The sequence below is a fragment of the Psammomys obesus genome, unplaced genomic scaffold (assembly GCF_907164565.1).
Source record: "Psammomys obesus unplaced genomic scaffold, mPsaObe1.curated_primary_1811, whole genome shotgun sequence".
Classification (NCBI taxonomy): domain Eukaryota; kingdom Metazoa; phylum Chordata; class Mammalia; order Rodentia; family Muridae; genus Psammomys; species Psammomys obesus.
This window is the reverse complement of record NW_026596415.1, coordinates 1224838-1250124: the sequence shown is the minus strand read 5'-3', so window position 1 is coordinate 1250124 and position 25287 is coordinate 1224838. Positions and strand designations below refer to the sequence as shown.

Sequence of the window (25287 nt, the reverse complement as noted above, 5' to 3'; positions counted from 1 at the left end):
GTCTGAGTGTTCGCTAGCATGGTGAGGATGATGGGTATGAGGTACCAAGTGATTAGTAACTGGCAGCAGATGCTGGGCCATGCCTTGGAAGTGTTTCCTTTCAGAGTAAAATGTAGTAGTAGGACTGTACCTGCCAGTGACAATGTCATGTGGAAGCACCGATGGCTCTGGAGCTTGAAGGGCACTCAGGCATTGTTCTTCCACTGTGACAGAAGTCAGGACAACCTAAGTCAAAGTGGATCTGTCACATGCTGTGTGTCAGCTTTTTGGATAATTTGTTGTTGTTGTTGTTGTTTTACTGTTTTGCTAAATAAGGAATCATTTTCATTTTTAAAACTCTAAAAAACAAAAATCAGAAAGTGAATTTCTGGGTACTGTAGTTTACTTGTCATCTTTTGTTTGGTGGGTGCCACTGCTCTCTGGATCAGGGTATTTGCAGACTGTGCTCAGAGAACCTGTGCTCCAGTCTTCCCTGGTTACTGAACACTTGCAGGGTTAGCAGGTAATGTGGGTCCAGGTTAGGGTATGATGCTTATAGAACATGCTGCAGAGAATCCTCTTGTCAGGCCACGAAACGCTTGGTGTTCATAACATTACTCTTTTGAGAAGATAGAACATGGTATTTCAGAGGCAACTGAGAGCATTTAGAAGATGAAACTCTTTCCCAAGGGAATCTGAAGTCCATTTTTAGTTGATTCTTAGAAAAATCCAGAAACAGTATCACTCAAGGAACAGTAAAGAGTAGTTTTCAAATAGATGTTCTTGATCAGCAGGAAGATGTTTGTCTTCTGGGTTTTACTGGTGAATAAATAAAGCATGTTTATCCTCTGTATGACACAGTTCTTGTACTGAGTCCATAGCACAGAATTCTCTAAAACCAAGAATAAAGAATGTTCTTAAGATGTGTGGTAGCACACATCTGTAATCCAGCCCAGGCAAGGATACACAGCAAGAGCCTGTTGGAAACCAGAAAATACACAAATACATCCCCCCAAAACAGAAATGAAAAGCTATTGGATATAAAAATATGGAATACTTAAAAGTATGGAATATAAAGTCTTTGATATAACCTCTAAGAATTTACGTGAAAATTTCAGTTGTTATTACTAGTTTCAAAGCTTTCAGTCTAGTCCTTGTGAGCTTTCCACTCCCTTTCCTATTCCGAGCGGAAGGATTGGAGCCAGCCGGCTCTATTCGTAGAGTGGCTGTTGCGGGTCGGCTGCAGTGCGTATTCCACCGCCTTCCTTCACTTTGTCTTAGTACAATAACTAAGTCTACCCAAGAGAAGACACAACAGCTTTGTAATGTGATCCTGACCCTGCCGCATCAAGTCCAGCACTTCAACAAGGCCAGACAAGAGGGCATGTGCAGTGAATTAGTTTACCTGACCTAATGAACTGCTTTAGGGCAGGTTTCAGTAGTAATGATTTCAGTATCTAGTGACAGAAATCAGTCATGGTTGAGTGAAACATTCAGGCTTTCTTCAGAGCCAGTCAGCAGACCACTGCATAATCCAGGGAGACCAGTTAGTTCACTTTTCCACACAGTAGTCATTTACTTTTACAGTTGTGTTTATGTAGAATAAAGGTCAAAGGGAAAGCTGTGTTGAAGACAGTAACATCAGTCCTTTGCTACAGCAGAAGTTTCAGTATGCTGTTGAAAGAGCTACAGAATTCAGGCAACTCACTCTTTTTTTTTTTTTTTTTTTAATGTGTAGCTAGCTTTGGCCTGCCTGGAACTTGTTATATAGACCAGGTTGGCCTCATTCTGGGATTAAAGGTGTGTACTTCTTTATTTTTAATGGCAGGGTCTGACAAGGTCTTGTGTGTGCCAGGAAGGCCCCCTCTACTGAGCGTTAGCACCAGCTGCTCTAGTTACTTTCTGGTTTACTAACACTGACCGGAATCAACTTGGGGGAGGAAAGGGTTGATTTAGCCTGCACTTTATAGTCCCTCTTTGAGGGAAGCCAGGGCTGTGGCTTAATGTAGGAACAGAAGCAGAGACACAGAGGAACACCTCTTACAGCTTGCTGTTGAGACTTCCCACTCTGCTTTCTTACACAACCCAGGATCACCTGCCCAGAGATGGTATCTCCCACAGTTCGCTGGGCCTACTGTATCAATCAGGAAAATGCCCCACAGACTTGCTCACAGTCCAGCCAGGTTACTTCAGTTTGTGGCAAGTTGACAAAAAGTACCAATCATGCTAACCCATAATCTTTTTTAATTTCCTTTTTATATTTTTAAAGTAGTGGGGACTGAACCAAGGGCTTTGCATGTGCTGAGCTCCACCACCAAGCCTCTGGCAGTATTCTTGAAGTGTAATTGACAGCTGCAATGAATTGACCATTCCAAATGTTGGATCAGTTCCAACACACTCATATGCCCACAGCACCACCAACCAGATAAGGAGCATGAATGTATACATCATCCCCCAAGGCTTTTTGCTCCACCCCTCTAATCTACCCTCATGGTCCTTTGCCCATTTCTGTGACTTTAGATGCATTGTCTCTGGATTTATATGACAGGATATGTTTGCTGCTTTCATAAGATGTTTGGATACTGTAGATGTGCTGGTACTTTTCCTTTGAGTGCCATCGTGTTGTGTGGGTATACCAACTTTGTGTGTTTGCTTGCTGCTCACACTGTTTGGATGTATTTGTGTTTGGCTCTTAAGAACAGTGGTCATCTGAACACTTGAATGCTACAAGCACATACTAACACACCTGGGCAGGGAGGGGCAGGCCCTATGGTAGGCATGGAAACTGCCAACTGTTTCTGCAGTTGCGTACTTTTACATTCTGACTATGTAGTGCATAAGAACTAAGTTGCTGCAGGTTGATGTCAGTGCTTGCGAGGGCCAGACTGTTTCTCTTTTAGTCAGTCTAACACAGTTATCTTGCATTGTGGTTTTAATTTGAATTTTCTCAATAGCTAAAGGTTGAACATATTTTCTTGTGCTTGTCATTCTTTGATAAAGTGTCATAGATCTTAGATGTTTACTTATTGGGTAGTTTCCTTATTTTTGAGAGTTGTAGATACAGATTTTTAATCAGATTTATGATTTGAGATATTTTATCCCAGTTTGTGATTTGTCTTTATATTCTCCCAGCAGTGTTTTGGAAAGAATAGATGTTCTGATTTCAGTGAGTAAAGTTTATCAATTTGTTCCTTCAAGCCTTGTGCTTTTAGTGTCACGTCTAAGAAGTGTTTACGAAATCCAAGGCTACAGAGCTTACCTCCTCCAGTTCCTTGGAGAATGTTTATAGTTTGAAGTATTTCATGTCTTTACAGATGGTTTGGTTGCTTGATTGGTCTGTAGTGGTAGGCTTCATGCATATTGAACAGGTGCTGTACCACTGATCATAACCCCAGACCGTAGCCAATATTTGTACAAGATGTGAATCAAAGTTCACATTTTTTTAATATGGATATTTACCTGTTCTAGCACCATATATTAAAATGACCTGTGTGTGTGTGGTATTTGTTTTCCATTTTCTTTGTCTTCCACTGGCTTTTACTCTGTAACCCAGACTGGCCTCATATTTGGTAATCCTCCTGCCTCAGCCTTCAGAGTGTTGTGATGACAGCTCTGAGGGATCACATTGAACTTGGTCTTCTTCCAACAGTCTCAGTATCACATTGTCTTCCTTGCTATGGCTTCATCATCTTGATCTTGCATGTTTGTCCTGCATAGTTCTTTGGCTCTTCTAGGTCCTTTGCATATGCATCCAAGGTTTAGTTCAGCTTCTGCATTTATTCAGAATGCCTCCTGGCATCTTAATTGAAATAATGAATCTGAATGTCAGCTTGAAGAAAGCTTGCTTAATACTGATTATTTTCTGAACATATTTTTCTCCATTTTGTTTAGTTTCTTTAGTTTCTCTCAGCAATATTATAAAGTATAAATATTAGACAGTTTTTTCAGGTATTGTACTAAATGATTCAGTTTTTACATATTGTACTAAATGTTTTATTTTTAGTGATTATAAATGATGTTCTTAGAATCTCAATAGATGGGTGCAAATTGCTAACATGGAGATTTGATTCCAGTTTTTACATCTGGCAACCTTGCTGAGCTCCCTTGTTAGTAGCTTGCTTGTAGGTTTCATTGGAATTTTCCTTTTGCTGGCACTGGGGCTCTAGCCTAGGACTTTGCTATACATTCATTCTTCATTGGCTTTTGTGTATAGACACTTCTGTAAAGGTACCATTCTCCCAGTCAGGTCTTTATGAGGCCAGTTGTGCATATTTGATGGAGTGAGTCACCACAGAGCCTGTGGACTGAGGACATTCCCTCCCAGGACTAGGAATTAAGAGGGTCAATAGACTCTTGTTAATGGCCACTCCTCCCAGCCAGTTGAATGTAATGGAACTGCTCTGCTTGCATGTGGCCTCTAGGCATTGGGGAGGGGCTAGAGTATGTAAGCTAGGGAAGACAAGGAAAAGGGGCCTTCGTCCATGCTGGGTGCAGACCTTCTGGTCTGCTTTGGAGTTCCTGTCTATTCCTGTCTATAACTCCTACCCATGCTCTACAGGTTAGCCCAATCAGCTGATTGGTTCCCAGAGTGAACTGTGGTGTTGCACTTTGGTTTATCATTGGACTAGTAGAAGGAGGATGTATATGTTCAAGCTTGCTTTACATCTCCCCAAGGGAAGGAATTTTGGAACACTACTCCACCGTCATTATAAATCAAAGAAAGCATAACTTTTCCTAACTTGAATGCCTTACTGAACTGAGCAGAACCTCTGGTGTGATGTTAGATCAAACTGAGAGTGTGGACATCTATGCCTTGTTCCTTGATCTTAAGGAAGCATTCTGCATTTTACTAAGTGTGGTGGGAACAGTAGGGTTCTGTGGGTCCCTTTATCATGCTGAGTCCTTACATTCTTGCTGTGTATTGCTTTTAGCTAAGATGCATGTTAGATTGCATGGTAAGTGCTCTGCATCTGCTAAGGTCATGGTTGGGTTGGGTTGTTTCTCTTAGCTTGTTAGTGTCGAGAATCATATTACATTCCAGATGTAACCATCTTAGCATCAGCATTGTTTGGTCACGATGTATAACTTTTTAATATTACTATTTGGTTTACTTTGTTAAAAATCTGTTTATGAGGTTTTTTAAATTTTTATTTTTTTACATCCTGATTGCAATTTCCCCTCCCTCCTCTCCTTCCAGTCCCTTCCTTCCAACTCCTCCTCCATTTTTCTTCAGAAAGAGACCAGCCTTGATGGATATCAGCCAGCCATGGCATATCAAGTTGCAGTAAGACTAGGCACCTCCTCTTTTAGTAAGGGTAGACAAAGCAACTGAGCAGGGGGAAAGGCTCCCAAAAGCAGGCAACAGAGTCAGAGCCAGCCCCTTCTCCCACTGTTAGGAGTCCCATAGGAAGACCTAGCTACACAACTGTAACATATGTGTAGAGGGCCTAGGTCCGTCCCACGTAGGCTCCCTGGTTGGCGGTTCAGTCTTTTTGAGCACCTCAGGTTTGTTGATTTTTGTGGTCTCTTTGACTCCTCTGGTTCCTACAGTCCTTCCCCTGCCATGTCTGTGGGATTCTCCCGGCTCCGCCATTATAATGTTTGGCTGTGGGTCTTAGCATATGTTTCAATCAGTTGCTGGGTGAAGCCTTTCTGATGACAATTCAGCTAGATGCCAATCTATGAGGATAGCAGAATATCATTAGAAATAATTTCATCTTCCATTTTGTGGGGGGTTGCAGTATCCTGGGTCTCTCTGGGCTATTCAGCCTCTGGTTTCTGGCCTTATGGCAGTGTCAGGGGTAGGCTCCCTCTCGTGGCATAGGTCTCAAGCTGGACCAGCCATTGCTTGGCTACTCCCACAATTTATGCAGCACATCTTATTAGCAGGACAAATTGTAGGTCAGAGGTTTTGTGGCTGGGTTGGTGCCCAATCCCTCTACTGAGTCTTGCCTGGTTACAGGAGATGGCTGGTTCAGGCTGCATATCCCCAGTTGCTAAGAGCCTTAGCTAGAGTCACTCTCATAAATACCTGGGAGTTTCCATTGTCCTAGGTTTCTAGCTCGTCCCCCAGATGCCCCCATATACCTTATTCCAGTTGTCTCTCTCAGTACTCTCTCCCTACATCCTCCTCACCTCTGAGCCTTCCTGTTCCCATACCCTCCCCTGACCCCGATCCAGTCACCGCCTCCTATCCACCCATGCTGTCTGTTCTGTTTCCCCTTCTCAGTGAGTCACTCATCCTGACACCTTGAGCCCTCCTTGTTACTTAGCTTCTTTGAGTCTGTGGATTGTAGCGTGGTTATCCTGTAGTTGATGGTTAATATCCATGTAGGAGTGAGTATATACGTTTGTCTTTCTGGGTCTGTGTTACCTCACTCAGGATGATGTTTTCTAGTTCTGTCTATTTGCCTGCAAATTTCATTTTGTCATTGTTTTTAATAGCAGAGTGGTACTCCATTGTATAAATGTATCACATTTTCTTCACCCATTCTTCAGATGACAGACATCTAGGTTATTTCCAGTTCCTGGCTATTACAAATAAAGCTGCTATGAGCATATTTGAGCAAGTGTCCTTGTGGTAGGATGGAGCATCCTTTGGTTATATACCCAGGTGTGGTATACCTGGGTCTTCAGGTCGATGGATTTCCAGTTTTCTGAGAAATGGCTGTATTGATTTCCAAAGTGGCTATACAAGTTGGTACTCCCACCAGCAATGGAGGAGTGTTCTTGATCCACATCCTCTCCAGCATGAGCTGTCACTTGTGTCTTTGATTTTAGCTATCCTGACAGGTGTAAGGTGGAATCTCAGAGTCATTTTGATTTGATGGCTAAGGATATTGAACATTTTTTAAAAGTGTTTTTCGGACAAAAGGGCCGAGAAAGAAATTAGGGAAACAACACCCTTCACAATAGCCACTAATAACATAAAGTACCTTGGGGTGACACTAACCAAGCAAGTGAAAGACCTGTTTGAGAAAAACTTCAAGTCTCTGAAGAAAGAAATTGAAGAAGATCTCAGAAGATGGAAAGATCTCCCGTGCTCATGGATTGGTAGGATTAACATTGTGAAAATGGCCATCCTGCCAAAAGCAATCTACAGATTCAATGCAATTCCCATCAAAATACCAACTCAATTCTTTACAGACCTTGAAAAAAAGATTCTCAGCTTCATATGGAGAAACAAGAAACCCAGAATCTCCAAAACAATCCTGTACAACAACAGATCATCTGGAGGTATCTCCATCCCCAATCTCAAGTTGTACTACAGAGCAATAGTAATAAAAACTGCATGGTATTGGCATAAAAACAGAAAGGAGGATCAATGGAACCGCATAGAAGACCCAGAAATAAACCCACACACCTATGAATACTCGATTTTTGACAAAGAAGCCAAAACCATTCAATGGAAAAAAGACAGCATCTTCAACAAATGGTGCTGGTCCAACTGGATGTCCACATGCAGAAAAATGAAAATAGATTTATATTTATCACCCTGCACAAAACTAAAGTCCAAGTGGATCAAATACCTCAACATAAAACCAGATACTCTAAATCTGTTAGAAGAAAAAGTTGGGAACAGCTTAGAACTCATTGGCACAGGAGACAACTTCCTGAATAGAACACCAACAGCACAGGCTCTAAGAGCAACAATCAATAAATGGGACCTCATGAAACTGAAAAGCTTTTGTAAAGCAAAGGACACTGTCATCAAAACAAAACGCCTGCCTACAGATTGGGAAAGAATCTTCACTAACCCTTTATCTGACAGAGGACTAATATCCAGTATATACAAAGAACTAAAGAAGCTGAAAAGCAGCAAACCAAGTAATCCAATTAAAAAATGGGGAACAGAGCTAAACAGAGAATTCTCGACAGAGGAATATCGAATGGCAGAGAAACACTTAAAGAAATGCTCATCCTCATTAGCCATCAGGGAAATGCAAATCAAAACGACCCTGAGATATCACTTTACACCCATCAGAATGGCCAAGATGAAAAACTCTTGGACATCTTGAGATGTCCAACACATGCTGGAGAGGTTGTGGAGAAAGGGAAACCCTCCTCCACTGCTGGTGGGATTGTAAACTGATACAACCACTCTGGAAATCTATCTGGCGATTTCTAAGACAATTAGGAATAGTGCTTCCTCAAGACCCAGCTATACCACTGCTAAGTATATACCCAAAGTTTGCTCAAGTACACAAAAGGGATATTTGCTCAACCATGTTTATAGCAGCATTATTTGTAATAGCCAGAACCTGGAAACAACCCAGATGTCCATCAACGGAGGAATGGGTACAGAAATTGTGGTATTTTTACACAATGGAATACTACTCAGCAATCAAAAAGGAGGAAATCATGAAATTTGCAGGCAAATGGTGGGATCTAGAAAAGATCATCCTGAGTGAAATATCCCAGAAGGAGAAAGACAAACACGGTATATACTCACGTATATAGACCTATAAGATATGATAAACATAATGAAATCTATACACCTAAAAAAGATAATCAAGAGAGTGGACATGGGGTAAGATTATCAATCCTCGTTTAGAAAGACAAATGGGATGCGCATTGAACATATGACAGGAGTCTACTGAGCGCATTTGAAAGACTCTAACTAGCAGTATTTTCAAAGCAAAGACTCATGACCAAACCTTTGGCAGAGTACAGGGAATCATAAGAAAGAAGGGGAGTTATTCTGATGAGGAAAGGATAGGAGCTCCACAAGGACCAAATATATCTGGGCACAGGGCCTTTTCTGAGACTGACATGCAACCAAGGACCATGTATGAATGTAACCTAGAACCTCTGCTCAGATGTAGCCTGTGGTAGCTCAGTAACCAATTGGTTTCCCATAGTGAGGGGAACAAGGACTATTTCTAACAGGAACTCAATGACTGGCTCTTTGGCCTCCCCACTGCCCAAGGGAGGAGCAGTCCTGTTAGGCCACAGAGGAGAGCTTTGCAGCCAGGCCTGAAGATACCTGATAAAACAGGATCAGATGAATGGGGAGGAGGTCCCCCCTATTAGTGGACTTGGCAAGGGGCACAGTGGAGATGAGGGAGGGAGGGAGGGACTGGGAGGGAATGAGGGATCAGGACACGTCTGGGATACAGAGTTAATAAAATGTAACTGATAAGAAAAAAAATAAAATTAAAAAAAAAAAAAGAAAAGTGTTTTTCGGCCATTAGAGATTCCTCTGTTGAGAATTCTCTGTTTAGATCTGTACTTCATTTTTTAATTAAATTATTTGTTTTGTTGATATTTAGTTATATATATATATATATATATATATATATATATATTTTTTTTTTTTTTTATAACAGCCATCAGATATGGGATGGATAAATTTTTTTTTTCTCATTCTGAAGGCCGCCATTTTGTGTCTTTGACAGTGTCTTTGCCTTACAGAAGCTTTTCGGTTTCATGAGCTCCCATTTATTAATTGTGGATCTTAGAGCCTGAGGTATTGGTGTTCTGGTCAGGAAGTTGTCTCCTATGCCAATGAGTTCCAAATTGTTCTATTCTGTCAGGTTCAGTATGGTTTTATGTTGAGGTCTTTGATCCACTTGGACTTGAGTTTTGTGCAGGGTGATAGATTCAGATCTATTTGCATTCTTCTACTTGTAGATGTTCAATTAAACTAGCACCATTTGCTGAAGATCCTATCTTTTTTTCTGTTGTATATTTCTGATTTCTTTATCAAAAATCAGGTGAGCACAGGTGTGTGAATTTACTTCTGGATCTTTGATTCAATTCCATTAATCATCCTGTCCATTTTTGTGCCAATACCATGTGGCTTTCATTACTATTGCTCTATAGTACAGCTTGAAGTCAGGGATGATGATACCTCTAGAATTTCTTTTATTGTACAGGATTGTTGTAGCTATCCTGAGCTTTTAGTTTTTCCATATGTAAGTATTGTCCTTTCAAGGTCTGTAATGAATAGTGTTGGAATTTTGATGGTAATTGCATTGAGTTTGTAGATTGCTTTTGGCAGGATGGCCATTTCTTACTATGTTAATCCTACTGATCCATGAGCATGGGACATTTTGCCATCTTCTGATACCTTCTTCAGTTTCTTTCTTCAGAGACTTGAATTCTTGTCATATAGGTCTTTTACTTTCTTGGCTAGAGTTGCACCAAGATATCTTATATTATTTGTGGCTATTGTGAAGGGTATTGTTTTCCTTATTTCTTACTCAGCTTGTTCGTCCTCTGTATATGGAGGCCTACTGATTTCTTACTGTTTTATTCTTTTTAGTTAATTTTGTATCCAGCCACTTTGCTGAAGGTGTTATCAGCTGTAGGCATTCTCTGGTAAAATTTTGGGCTTCCTGTGTATACTATCATGTCATCTGAAAATATTGATACTTTGACTTTTTCCTTTCTAATTTGTATCCCCTTGATCTCCTTTAGTTGTTTTATTGCTCTAGCTGGAACTTCAAGTAATGTATTGAAGAGATGTGAGAGAATGGGCAGCCTTGTCTTGTCCATGATTTTAGTGAAATTGCTTTGAGTTTCTTTCCATTTAATGTGATGTTGGCTGTTGGCTTACTGTATATTACCTTTATTGTATTTAGGTCTAGGCTAAGACCTAAATACAATAAAGATAATATTGTATCCCTGATCCCTGCAAGACTTTTATCAGGAAGGGGCATTGGATTTTGCCAAAGACTTTTTCAGTGTCTAATGAAATAATCATGTGATTTTTTTTCTTTCAGTTTGTTTATATGGTGGATTACTTGGACATATTTTTATATGTTGAACCATCCCTGCATCTCTGGGATGAAGAACTTGATCATTGAGGGTGATTTTTTGTTTGTTTGTTTTTTATTTTGTTTTTGTTTTTCGAGACAAGTTTCTCTGTGCAGCAAGAGCCCTGGCTGTCCTGGACTCACTTTTTAGACCAGGCTGTTCTTGAACCCACAGAGATCCTCCTGCCTCTGCCTCCTGAGTGCTGGGATTATAGGCGTGTACCACTATGCCCAGCTCATGGACGATGTTTTTGATGTGTTCTTAGATTTTGTTTGCAAGTATTATATTGAGTTATTTGTATCAAATGTTCATGAGGGAAATTAGTCTGAAATTCTCTTGAAGTTGAGTCTTAGTGTATAACATAGGTATCAGGCTGATTGTGGCCTCATAAAATGAATATGCCTTATGTTTCTCTTTTATGGAATAATTTGAGGAGTATTGGTATTAGTTCTTCTTTGAAAGTCTGGTAGAATTCTGAGCTAAAACCCACTGGCCCTGGCTTTTTTAATTATATATATATATATTTTAAGTTGGGAGAGTTTGTTTTTTTAAAGATATTTTTATTATGTTTGCTTGCATACTAGAATAGGGCACCAGATCTCATTATAGATGGTTATGAGCCACCGTATAGTTGCTGGGACTTGAACTCAGAACCTCTTGAAGAGGAGCTGGTGCTCTTAACCTCTGAGCCATTTCTCCAGATGCTTGTTGGGAGACTTTTAATAACTGTTTCTATTTCCTTAGGGGTTATAGATCTATTTTGATTGTTTATATGATCTTGATTTAAATTTGGTAAGTGGTATTTATCAAGAAAATTGTCCATTTCTATTAGATTTCCAATTTTGTGGAGTATAGGTTTTAAAGACCTAATGATTATTTGGATTTCCTCAGTGTCTGTTATTATGTCCCCTTTTTCATTTCTGAATTTGTTAATTTAGATATTCTTTCTCTGCTTTTAATTAGTTTGGATAAAGGTTTGTCCATCTTGTTGATTATCTCAGAGAACCAGCTCTTGGTTTGGTTTGGTTTTGTTTTGTTTTGTTTTTATATCCTCTTTGTTTCTAATTTATTGATTTCAGCCCTGAGTTTGATTATTTCCTACCATGTACTCTTCTTGGGTATGTTTGATTGTTTTGTTCTAGAGCTTCCAGGTGTTCCAGGTGTTCTGTTTAGTCGCTATTATGAGATCTCCTAATTTCTTTATGAAGGCACTTAGTGCTCTGAACTTTCCCCTAACAGTGCTTTCATTATGTCCCATAAGTTTGGGTGTGTTGCTCATGCATTTTTGTTGAATTCTAGGAAGTCTTTAGTTTCTTCATTAAAGTCTTTAATGACCCAGTGGTTATTCTATAGACAGTTGTTCAGGTTCCATGAGTTTGTAGGTTTTCTGATGTTTCTGTTGTTGAAATCCAGCTTTAATCTGTTGTGGTCTGATAGGATAAAGGGGATTATTTTAATTTTTTTGCTATCTGTTCAGATTTATTTTGTCAGTGAGTACATGGTCAGTTTTGGTAAGGTGCTGAGAAGGTATATTATTTTATGTTTGGTCTGTAGATATATGTTAGGTCCATTTGATTCATAATGTCAGTTAATTTCATTATTTCTCTGTTTAGTTTTTTTTTTTTTAATCAATGACCTATTCTTTAGTGACAGTGGGTGTTGAAATCTCCCACCATTAATGTGCTTGTTTCAATATGTAATTTAAGCTTTAGTAATGTTTCTTTTATGAACGTGAGTGACCTTGTATTTGAGGCATAGATATTCAGAATTGAGGTGTCATCTTGGTGGATTTTTCCTTTGATGAGTATAAAGTGTCCTTCTCCGTCTCTTTTGATTGATTTGTTTTTAGCTCTTTACTTTGAAGTAATGTTGCTGTTCAGGTGTGTTTCTTATATGCAGCAGAATGATGGATCCTGTTTTCATATTCATTCTGTTTAGCCTGTGTCTTTTTATTGGTGAACTAAATCCATTGATGTTGAGAGAAGTTAATGACTAATGATTGTTGACTCTGGTTATTTTGATGATGGTGGTGGTAGAGTGTCTGTGTATGTGTGGGGGACGTGGGGGGATGTATGTGTTTGTGTGTGTGTGCTTCCCTTCTTTTGTTTTTGCTGTTGTGGAGTTATTTGTTTTCTGTGTTTTGGGGGGGTTTAGTTAGACTCCTTGGGTTGGAGTTTTCCTTCTAGTATGTTTGTGGATAGATATTATTTAAATTTGGATTTGTCATGAAATATCTTCTTTTCTCCATCTATAGTGATTGAAAGTTTTGCTAGGTATGGTAGTCTGGAGCATCTGTGGTCTCTTAGCATCTATCTAGGCCATTCTTACTTTGAGCATCTACATTGAGAAGTCTAATAGGTTTGAGTTTATATGTTATTTGGGCTATTTCCCCAACAGCTTTTAATATTCTTTCTTTGTTCTGTACATTTAGTGCTTTGGTTATTGTATAGTGGAGGGACTTTCTTTTCTGGTCCAATCTATTTGGTGTTCTGTAAGCGTCTTGTTCATTTATAGTTATGGGTCTTTCTCTCTCTTTCTCTCGCTCTCTTTTCCTTTTTGTTTTATTTTATTGAGACAGGGTTTCTCTGTGTAGCCTTAGCTGTCCTGGAACTCACTCTGTAGACCAGGCTGGCTTTGAACTCATAGAGATCCTCCTGCCCCAGCTTGTTTTTGATTTTGTTGGAAATATTTTCTGGGTCTTTAAGGTGGGAATCTTTTCCTTCTTCTATTCCTATAATTCTTAGGTTTGGCCTGTTTATAGTGTTCCAGATTTACTGGATGTTTTATGTCAGGAACTTTTTAGATCTAATATATATATATATATATATATATATTTTTTTTTTTTTTTTTTTTTGACCAGTGAATTTATTTCTTCTATGATGTCTTCAACCGTTGAGATTCTTTCTTCCATCTTTTGTATTCTATGATGATGCTTGAATCACCACTGCCTGGCTTTCATTTCTTCTTTAAGGACCTCTATCTTCATAAAGTTGGTTTTAAGGTTGTTTTCTTGTACAATCAGCTGCATTAGAATATTCAGATGTTACTTGTTATTATTTTATTCACCATATTTAATTGTCATCTCAGAGGCTTAGTGTGTCTGTCTACTAACCTAGACCTAGTCCTGGAAGTTTCTAGCCTCTATACAATCTAATTTAGGCCTAGAATGTATTCAGCCTCTGAGACTTACTTCTGAATAAGCTCACCCTTTCTGTCTCTTCCTGAATTCTGGCTGGCTGGTTCAACTCAGCTATCTGGCTCAAAATTCTTCTCAAAGTTGACTGATTCCATCTGTCTTCTCTTAGCTTCTGACTGAATTGCTCTGCTTAGCCTCATACTAACTTTGGCAATGTGTTCGAATCTTCTCACTCCTTCTTTCTCATTCTCTGGCTCATTCTGTCTTCACCTGTGTCTAGCTTGTTCTCTGTGCAGCCTGTCTGGCAGGAAGTCCAGTCCCCTGCTCAGCTTTCGGCTGTTAAGCTGTTTTATTGACATATCAGGAAAAAATTAGGGAGCAGTTTTTATACAACATTGTGACAGGAGACTCTCAGAACAAGGATTACGACCAGATATGGGGGCGGGGACACAGAAATCAGTATTTGAATCGTTACACAATATGCCTGCACTGTATACTTGCTGTCCTAGGCTAACTGGGCGCTGGTGTATCATATTGCCTGGCTGTTGTTGATTATGTTCTTACACTGGTGTTTTAGGCATCTGAGTTTGGGAGGATTATAGGTTTAGCTGTTGATTTCTGAGTTTGTATTTGTTGGATGCATGTTTTGTTCCTTGGTTCATGTTTCCTCTTTGGTCTTCTGGGCTTTGCAGCTTAGGTTTCTGTCAGCCTGCTTGACCTCTGAATAAAGCCAGCCAAGCAAGATGGCAATCAGATAAACATTGTCATTGAAATAGAAATGAAGAGCATAGTGGTTTTACAGACAGGTATACCTATGGAACAGCACAAAATATGCCAGCTATGCCTTGTAACAGGTAGGGATTGAGAGATGCTGGGAGAGCCTGGAGGCCAGGTCTGCTTTGGTTAAATAGGTACTTCAGCTGCTTGTCCCAGGACTGAATCCCAATGATTTTAATTCCAAAGAAGTAAAAATTATAATAAAAAGTATTTTCCAAAGGGGGAGGGAGAAAGACTTGGGCATAGAGCATTAAGGAAAGTAGGAAAGGTGGGCCACCTAGGTTATTTAAGCTCTAAGAATGCAGCACTGGCTTTGTGTAAACAAAGGTTTTATCTGGGAGGGAGGGTTTGAACATTAGCATAAAAGTCTTACAGGGCAAGAAGATAAGAATATTTTAATTCCTTGTCATAAACACAAGTTTTATAGTGTTTAATAGAAAAGTCTAATATTTAATGTTTCTTACAATGGTAAGATTTGAGAAAGGGGTTTGTAAAACACGAGCTTTGAGAGCTTGGTGAAAGTTTTGGTTGAGACCACTTTCTGTAGTATTTAGCTTGCCATGGGCCCTCCACTTTGTAATCCTCTTGTCTGTGGCCCTCTTTCCTGGCTATGATGGCCATTCACATTGCAAAAGCAATAAAGGAGCTGGGCAGTGACTCTGGTACATTTGCACCTCTCTCTAGAGCTACAGGTGCCATCAGTGTTGGGCTGATACTTTTATTTTTTCGAAACTGGTTTTCTCTGTGTAGCCTTGACTGTCCTGGACTCACTTTGTAGAACAGGCTGGCCCCGAACCCACAAAGATCCACCTGCCTCTGCTTCCCTGAGTGCTGGGATTACAGGCATGTGCCACTGTGCACAGCTAAAGCCATCTTTTTTAAAAAAATGGGAACTAATGTCCAGAAATTAAAACTATAATATTGCAGGCGTCAGTAAGCACTCCTAACCAGCTTCGGAGTGAAAATTAGTCACTTTCTGTAGTCACTGTGTTTTTGTGGCTGAGCCGAGAGGATTCCGAATTCCACGTCAGCCTGGGCCACACGGTGAGACTTCATCTCAGGAAGTCAAATACCAGAAGAATGAAAACTTGAGTCCATGTCTTTCTTTGTGTTAGGATTGTTGTGTTAGTAGAGTAATATCCTTTGCCTGTTCATGTCATATTTTAAATCGACCTTGAAAGCTCTCTTTCTGGCCCCTCCCTGAGGGAACTTCTGAGGCTGTCCTCCATAAAAGGTCAGTTTTCTGAAATAAATGATTTTCACTTAAAAATAAAATACTTTGATGTATGTTTTTTTGCAGGTCAGGATGTGAAATACAGTAGTAAGTCACTGCCACCAGGAGTAGTGAGACATTACCGTTTGTTTAATGGATGCTCTAGTTAGTTTGAAGATACAAATTTTACTGTTATTAATAAAGTTAGTTCTTAGAGAGGTTGTTAGAGGAAGACAAATGCTGTATTCTGTCTCTTTACACTTACGAACAAAAGCAAATGATTGTGAATTATTTTATTGGCTGAACCTTAAGGTAGTGCTTGCCTTCCTCACTATATAAGGAACACTTTGCCCAGTTGCTATGGCAACAAATTTAAATTATTGAAAGTTATAATGTAGATTTTGATACTGATCTATGAAAGATACTGCATACTATGAATCTAAATGCTATCCCAACAGCTACAGTGACAGGTGTTGGCCGCACTTGCCATGCTATCACTGTACAAAGGTTTCTGTCCTCAAGAGTGTAGATTCTTCTGGGGGTTACAAGCAGGATGGGCAGGACAGCAGGTACAGAAGCAGTGTGCATGCTGCTGGAGGACTGCTGCCAGACAGACAGGAGAGCTGAGGGCGAAGACAGTGTTCTCATGAAGGAAGCTGCCAGCATGGGCTGAGGGAAGGAAGGTTCATCTAAATCCATTCTTTAAACCACAGCCTCAGCACAGCTAAAAAGTATTGGTGGGACCGTAAGTATCCGAGTTCAACTGCCATTGGCCACCTGAGTTTGCCTTCTAAGCCTCCCGGGGCTGCTGTGTGGCTAAGAGAAGCATTTTCTAAGCATCATGTGCAGTGCCCTTTAGCAGCAGTGGTTGTCACTGCTCATTTAGCTCCTGGAGGGTGTTTTTCCAACAAGTTAGCTTACTGTAGACTACAAAGAATACTAGAGGTTGTTTATGTTAGCTCTTAGATTCCTACCTTGTGCTAAGTATTGGACTAGGATTCAGTGAGGGCAGATATACATAGCTTCTGTCCTTGTTCAGCTTTCAGCCAAGTTGAGAATGAACAAGACAGATATAAGACAAAGTGTTAGATGTCAGAGTATGGTATAGCCATGCATGCAAATGTTCAGTTTGCTGATTGAGGAAGCATACTTCACGTGGCTTGTGCACTGTTGTCAAGGCGGCCTTGGCATGGTTGCCAGAGAAGACTGGTCACAGAAATGGTAGTCTGAGAAGAAAGTTGAACTTTTCCTGTGTGGTAGGACTGCCAGCTTTCGGCATAGACAGTTATACCTATGGCATGCTGAGGGGCTGGTCATCCAAAGTCTGCACTCCAGAGGGCAGCTACATACCTGAAAGAAAGGGTTCAGCACAGCTTTTTCTGACAGTGGTTTTTATCAGAGTTGAGATACTGAATAGGAGTACAGCGATGATGGTAATCTACCAGTGACAGACTTCATATTGTTCCCTAACACACATGTCAAAAACACATATCAAATAGCTGTCCTGTGCCAGCTGCTGTGCTGAATTAAGAAGAGAAGCACAGGTGAGAAGGCATAGTCTCCTTACCTCAGTGGCTTCAGTCTTACAGGCAGAAGGAAAGGCGGAGACTTGGGACACACCAGCCAGATTCTACCGAGAGAACAGGGTGCAGGTGCAAGGTCATGAGGAGAGCGCATCTGATTGCTATAGGGGGTGCTAGAAAATCTGACGAATTTCTTCTTGAGTACCTTCCTTCTTCTCTAAGTTTCTAATCCCAGAGGACGGGAAACAATGACCTCATTCCAGATTCTGGCTACCCTTGCTTTCTTGGCCCTACCATCGCCTCTTCTGGGGCGATTTTTGCTTACGCAACAGTGATGGACTATGATTTTCTCAGGTGGAGCATTCAGCTAGTTGAACTGCTTTGCCTGGTTCTAGAGATAGTGGAGGAGTGGAGTTGGTGTGGGCTGAACAACATTGAGGAGACTGACTAATTGATAGTTCTGCATGCATATTACTTTTTTCCTAAACAGAGTTAGTTCTAGTTCTCTGCCATACATAAGTCTTTACTGTATAGAGATGAACTTGCATTGTTTAGGAACTAGAGTGAGAACTCAAGGTTTCGTCATAAGGTTAAATTAGTTAAAAACCCTGACAGGATTTCTAAGTGTATGGTAGTGACATCCTAAAGTACGCAGAGATATTAGCACTAGTGGACAGACCAGTTGTCTTCTTGGCCCTGCATCTGTTAGCTGGAGTGAGGCCATGGGAGCTAACTGCTCCCTCTGTAGAAGGCTGGGAGAAGTTAAATCCCATCTCTACTCACACTCAGGATCCTGGCTGCATTTTATGGTTATTTTTAAAGAAACATATTTTTTTAAAGAAACAATTGAATGTTTCTGAAGTTAAAGTCTAAAAAGCTGTGTTCAACAGAGAATTTGGTTTATATGTGTTGATTAAAGCAGTTTCATGACAATAACAACTATGCCAACAAAGAAAACCTTGCTGTTATCTGCTCTATCAAGAATAGTACCTCAGTATTTGGGGATATTTAAAACCAAAAGTATACCCACAAGTGATGGCACACGCCTTTAATCTCAGCACTTGGGAGGCAGAGGCAGGCAGAACTCTGTCAGTTTGAGGCCAGCCTGGTCTACAAAGCAAGTTCCGGGACAGCCAGGGGTATACAGTGAAACCCTGTCTCAAAACAAAACAAAAAAGTGTTATTAATGCCTTACTACCAGAAAGAAAGTATGAGCCCCACTAGATAGCAATCTAAAAATTTTATAGTCCATTTAAAATTTTAATACTACATTTCTGTTTTATTAGTTTCTCTTTCTTTTCCTGGCTTGATTTAAATATCGTAGTCATTAGAAGAAATTGTTCTTTAAAAGGACTTAGGGCGGCTTAAGTGTCTATCTTCATTGTTTTTTAGTGTTCTGTTGAAAAACGCAGAAAGTCTTTTCATCCAGAAAGCTGAAAAAGCAGCTTGTTCTAGAAGAAACTAGTATTTGGTTCCTTCCTGTCCAAACTCTAAACTGAATGCTTTTCCTTGCCTGTAAGTTCAAGGACACTGTTCATGGGAGTGGAAACAAGCTGAGCAGCACCTGCCACTTAGCCACAGAGAGACCTTCTTGACACTGCTAAGCAAACATGCACTCAGATTAGGGTTTTGAGGAGCTTCAGGCATGTGTGGTCAGAACATCAGGTATGAGGATATAAGGTAAGATGGGAACAAAGCCACAATCAAGTCTGATGTCTGAATTGGGTCAGTTCAGCTGCCATCATTGTGGAGCTGTCACTTTGAAAAGTTGGTAGAAACACAGAATTGTCAGGTTGCTAAGAGGGATTCATATGTTTTATACAGTTCTTTTTCTTTAAATGTTTTTGTTATGGTTCTTTGGATTAACAAGAAAACAGATAACAAATAGTGCTAGGCAATTGTGCAATGAAAGTATTCAGCAGTGTGGATGTGACTCAAGCAGCTGTTAATAAGTTCAAGCAATCTAGACCTGTTAGTCTTAGCATCTGTTCCAGTGTGGCCTGTTGCTGGGGCATGGGGCACCTCAGACATGTCCGGGTCTGAAATAGCTGGGCTCTGGAAAAGGCAGTAATGAGTTTAGAAGGTCAGGAGATGGGTTCTTGTTCCTGTTCCATCACAGCTGGTTTATGGCAGGTAACAAATGACTTCTGGGCCTATGCTTCTATACTCAGGGTAGCTGAAACCCACAGCTTCAGCCTTACAGGTGCTGTGACTCAGGTCACATGTAACATTGCACCCTCTGTGTGGAGTTGGCATGTTGATTCCTCTGTCACTGCTGCTAGTCAGCAAACTTGTTGTGGTCTGCAAATGTCCTCTCTTGCTCTCTGTCCCTTCTCACTGTCCTGTGTCCTGTTGTATTTTCCAGGACGCTTACATTATAAACCCACCTTTCCCCTAGCATGTCATATCACCTTTGTGCATCTCCTGACCCTTCCCACCTGACTCCAGCACTTTCTGGCCTCTACTTTCCTATCCCATTCAATTCTAGGCTCTTAGTCTTAGACTGATCCTGTCATTAGCATTTCCTTACTCAAAAGTCATCACTCTATGAGCTTGGCTGCCCCATCTATCCTGCTTCATTTACTGTCCTGACATCTACTCTGCCTTATCATCACAGTTACCATAAGCATCTTGTGTTTTTCCTACTTCCTTAATGTTTCATTTTTATGTGTGTATTGTTATGCATATGTGAGCACATGCATAATGTGTGCTTGCCTTTGCACTGTAGGGGGTGAGGAGAACATGCATTCGTGAGTGTGTGTCTGTGTGTGTGTGTGTTTGTCTGTGTCTGTGTGTATGTCTTCAGAGGTCTTAACCTGTCATGCTCTAGTATATTTTTTGAAACTGAAAATGAGTCTTCCAGTTCCATTAGACTAGCTGGCTGGCCAGTAGGCCCTGGGGTCTACCCTCACCACCATGAGTTACAGATGTGTGTGTGTCAACATGTCCAGCTTTTGTATGGGAGCTGGGAATTCTGAATTCAAGTTCTTAGGCATTCATAGCAAGCATTTTAACTACTGAAACATCTCCCAAACGCAGATGCTTTTTGTTTTGTTTTGTTTTGTAAAATATCTCTTCATGATACCTTCAAATTAATCAAGAAGTGATTGTGGTTTAGGAAAACTGAATAGAGCTCTGAAGAGGGGCCAGAGATGATGGGAGGGTGGACCTTAGAAAGAAGCAGCGAGTATGGGGAATTAAGAGGTAAAGGCAGGTAGGTAGATATTAGCCATGTAAGACTTTGAATCATAGAGAGGAAGTTTGAAGACTCTATCACACCAAGTGTTTTTGCTTTCAGTAGAGTAGAAGCCAAATTCATCAACTTAGAAGTATGAGATGTGGTACTCGGGTCATGAAAAAATGGAAAATCCCCATTTACTGTTGGGGAGGCCTCTCTTCTACAAGTGTGTACAAGATTTTCTGAGCAGGCGTAGATAATGAAGCTGCAGTTCATAGATTTGTGGTGGAATCAGTGTTTGCCTTCCTGGGTCTGATAGGAGAATCAGAGTTAGGCTTTGATACTGCTGAAGTGGCTATATCCTCTCCACTACCACAGAAGGTTCTACAGAGGGGAAGGATAGGAGTGGTAGTAGAGAGGGCTGATTAGCTAAGAGGAAGGAGTGGCTAAGGCTTCAGTCTGCACCCACTTCATCCCTGTCTCTGTCCTTGACTCACACTTACTTCCTGGCTCCATTCACACTCAATCTACCATATCATGTGTGTCAGTGTCTGCATCTGGATCCTGTTCTTCACCAGCTCTGAATATCAGGGGCAGTAGAGGGAGAAATGGAGCTATCTTGGAGAGAAGTAAGGGCAGGTCAATACATCCCCTCTAGAAGGGGGAACCACCAGATGGGAATATCCATGCTGGTGATGGACAGTCTCAGCTGCCATCCAGTGCACTCTTTGTATGTGGTTGCCTTCCCCCTCTTACCTCTTCAAGAGTATAGTTCACTGACATGAAAACTGTTACTGTCAGTTTTTTTCCTGCTCAGGGGTGTGTATGTAGAATGTGATTTAATCTGTGCTGAGGTTCTTCTGGGCAGGCCCAAAGAAGCTATGACATTTGAGTGACTGTAAAGCAGAAAGAGAGATCATATAAGGGATGGGGGCAGAGGTAATGGGATCTGAGGTGTGGAGGTCCCAGAAAGATGCCAGACTGAGACTCAGGCCTGGGGAAAAGGAGTGCAGGTAGGCCAGGGTGTAGCTCAGTTAGGTTCATGAATTTGAGGTGACAAAAAGAATCCTTTTGTTGAGGGCCTTATCCTACAGCAACTGAGGGAGGGGGACCGGCTTGTAGAGAGTAGCTGCATGAGGTAGGGGAGCAGGGTAATGGAGGTATGGTATGAGGATAGGTTTTGGAAATGATGGTGAGCTAGGTTAGTGAACTGTGCTGAGGCCTGTGAAAGAAAAATGGCTACTTGGAAGGGCTGCAAGTGTCTTCACGGTGAGCTCCAGGATTCTTGGCGGCCTGCTCTCACTCCACTGGTAGCCTAATCTTAAACTCTCAGTAGCCTGGTTGCTTTGCAGAAGGAGTCCATCCAGAGTTCCCATTCTCATCTCTCATGAGAATAGGATAGGCTCCCTCACCACTGCCACTCCCGGCTGCTGCACTACCTGGACTGCACCAGAGTATCCCTGCCTCCAGGACTTGCATGGACTACTCTTTCTCCACATCTGTAGTTAACTCCTCTCCACATTCAGATCTCTTTCTAAGGGCTTCTTTGGGCAAAAGCCCATCACCTATTAAGCACTCTAAGGTCCCATGAAAGGTTCTGCTATGATTGCTTTGTTGTTTTGTTTTTATTTTTTTTCCTGAAGATTTCATCACTGTTTGACAGCATACACTTTATTGAATTGCCATTTGATATAGCAAAGTAAGGCAGAGATTTCTGTCTTTAAAATGGTGCATTTTCCCTGCATCTACCACAGAACTTTTGGGTTGCAGATGTTTGTAAACTTTAGTGAAGTGCAGAGTATACATAACCAAAAAATGAAAAAGGAATGGGTGGGCGAGCAAACTGTCAGAGGAAAGGATATGCTCACCCTGAGTCCTTGGAGTTTAGGATGGAACAGGGATGGGATGGGTTGTTACTGAGGGAGACCAAAGTGCAGAGAACAGGAAGGTTCCGGTTGTTGAGAAAGTCCATCTGCTGGAGTTGGGTGATTAGGAATTCCTACTTCCCAGCTTGATGTCAAGACTCCAAAGAGCCAATATCAGGCCCAGGAACACAGTCAGGTCACCAGTGACACTTGACAAGAGTGAAAGGAGGTGATGGTTTCATACAAGTGTGCTTGTGAGGAGTCACCCTTCCCACACAGACACCGCCCCACCCTACCCCTGTGAGCTCCTTTGACTTTGTAAGGCTCTTGGTTTTTTTGTTGTTTGTTTGTTTTTAGTTTTTTGAGACAGGGTTTCTCAGTGTAACCTTGGCTGTCCTGGACTTGCTTTGCAGACCAGGCTGGCCTCGAACTCACAACAATCTACCTGCCAATGCCTCCCTGAGTGCTGGTTTTTGTTTTACATTTAAGAACAAGAAATACTGCAATAGAGACTAAAGTAAGCTAGTTTTCAGTCTGTTGCACTGACAGGGAGTGCCAAGGATCTGTCAGTAGAGTAGGTGGTATGTCTTGCTTTGGGTCTTTGGGACAGAGTACCAGCATTTGCTTTTCAAACTGTCACAGGTTCAAAATACAGAGTATGAGTTATGCCACTAGAGCTGTGGTTGGAAACTTGAACACAACCAGAATCTTTCCATTGACATCCGAATAGCTCAAATTATGCTTCTGGAAAATTTATGGTCTCAAAGTATCCTGCCAGACCATCCTGCTCTTCAGCATCAGCAGCACATTGCAATGACCTCACTTGGTATTCAGTCTTGAGCGCTCTAGATGTACAGTGTACAGCTGTTCCTCCTACCCCATTGAAGTACACATTAGGCATGTTTTGGGGCACAGGAGGACTCTCACCACAGCAGAATAAGATTTCAGCCTTTCCTGTTCAAGTTTCTATTTGTAGTGTGTTTTTAGGGATGAAGTATCTTCCAGAACCTCAGAAGTAGAAAGCCATTCCAAACAGGATTTCCTCTGGGTGGCAGCCCTCTCCTGCCAGCACTTGTGGCTTTGGCCTGCCATTCTGTGTACACTCTGGCTTCTGTACCTCACCCATCCTCAGCTTTCTGCAGTTGCTTTTCACTCCTCTGCTTTGCTTGGGTCCATTTTCTTTCTTCTCTTGTGTTCCTTTGGGCTGAGCAGTTCTAGTTACATTTTCAGCTCTCAGCTTTACCTTTTCAGGGAGGTTTTTGTAAAGTCTCTCGGATGCTGGGTCCCTCCCCCATGGACTGTCATCCTAGGCTTCCTCACCAGAGCTTACTACACACACCTATTATCATAGACACCGAATGCGTGTATCTGTAACATCCAAAGCCTTCAAGGAACCATCTTGATTGTGTTACTACTTACTGTGTTTTCAGTATCTAGGATTAAAAAAATTAGTTCCCTGTCCACCCCAGAAAGCCCTTCCCAGATACTCTTGAAAGAAATATCAATAAGAGAGGCCTGCATCCTTCCTCTGAAGCTATAGCCATAACCATTGACTCTCGACACAAGTACAGAAAGCATCTGCTCTCCCTGCTGACAAGGGAATCAGGTGAGTGATGTGCAAACAGTGATTTGGAGAGATGTCACATCTGTTTCATCTTCCTGGCAGCAGATGCATCCAGACTTAGCCCACTGATGGACCCTTTTGATTTACTTTCTCTATCCTCTGAGCAGCTACCTGAGAAGGAATTGGAAAGGAAATAAGGAAACTTGTGTGCATTGGGTTTTTATTGTTGTTTCATTTTAGTTCTTTCCACAAATCATCTGAACTCCACAAGTCATTGGGATCCTATTGCCAAATTGCCAAGACTTTAAGAAACAGTTCCATAAACTTAATCGCATGGCATCCAATGTGCTGTAGGGGTTTCATACTGTTCTTGTAGTTTCACGCTGTTCGTGCAGACAGCAATGAGTACACAAATCATCCTTTCTCCTGATTATTCAATTAATTTAGCAAACATTCATTCTTCTGGGGTAGTTCCATGATCTCCTTTATTGAACCCTGCACCTAATGCATGTCAGAATACTGACTTTCTCCTCTTTTTCATTGGCACATAACAACTGCATGAAGCAGCGTGTCTCGAGTCTTGTTATGAGTTTCCCTACATGCACATACAGAATGCATCTTATCGTTTCCTACCCTCTTGCCCCTGCTCTCATTCCTCCCTTTCCACATAGTTTACCTTCTACTTTGATGTCTTTTCTTCAGACTCTAGATTCTATGTGAGAGAAAACATTCAGCATTTCTCTGAATTAGTCTTACTTTGTATAATATTTTAACAGTTTTAAATTTTTTTTTATAATTGCTATTATTTTCTTTTTGAGACAAGGTACTACCATGAAATGTAGGCTGGTCTTGGACTTTGTAGCCTCCTGCATCAGCCTCCTATATGCTGGGATTACAAATGTGAACTCTCCTTCTCACTACTGTTTTGAGTTCTAGCAACACTGAACATTAAGCAGAGTCCATGCGGACCTAAGGCGGACAGGTTCTGATTCTGCTGCCACATGGTTCTGGGCCACAGATGAACTGCAAAAAGTGTATAGGTTTTACAGTTTGGGGCTAGCATATCCATTTCTTCACGGGCTTAGAACAAGTCTTTTCAATAAATTGCAGCCTAGACTACATGGTAGAACCTTATCATGAAATAATAATAAGTATTATAATAATATTTATAAATAAGCAATATTTATTACTAATGATTTATAATATTTATAAATATTATTATACAGGATAATACATATTATTATAATGTTTATAAATAAATATTATTATTATATTTCTGTGACTCTGAAGA

General features: G+C 40.9%; 1 protein-coding gene across 5 annotated transcripts in view; it reads left to right on the top strand.

The window, feature by feature from the left end:
• The window catches only part of Mrtfb (myocardin related transcription factor B), a 165245-nt gene that overhangs the window by 17666 nt on the left and 122292 nt on the right, over positions 1 to 25287 (top strand). The gene's annotated exons all lie outside the window — the stretch shown is intronic.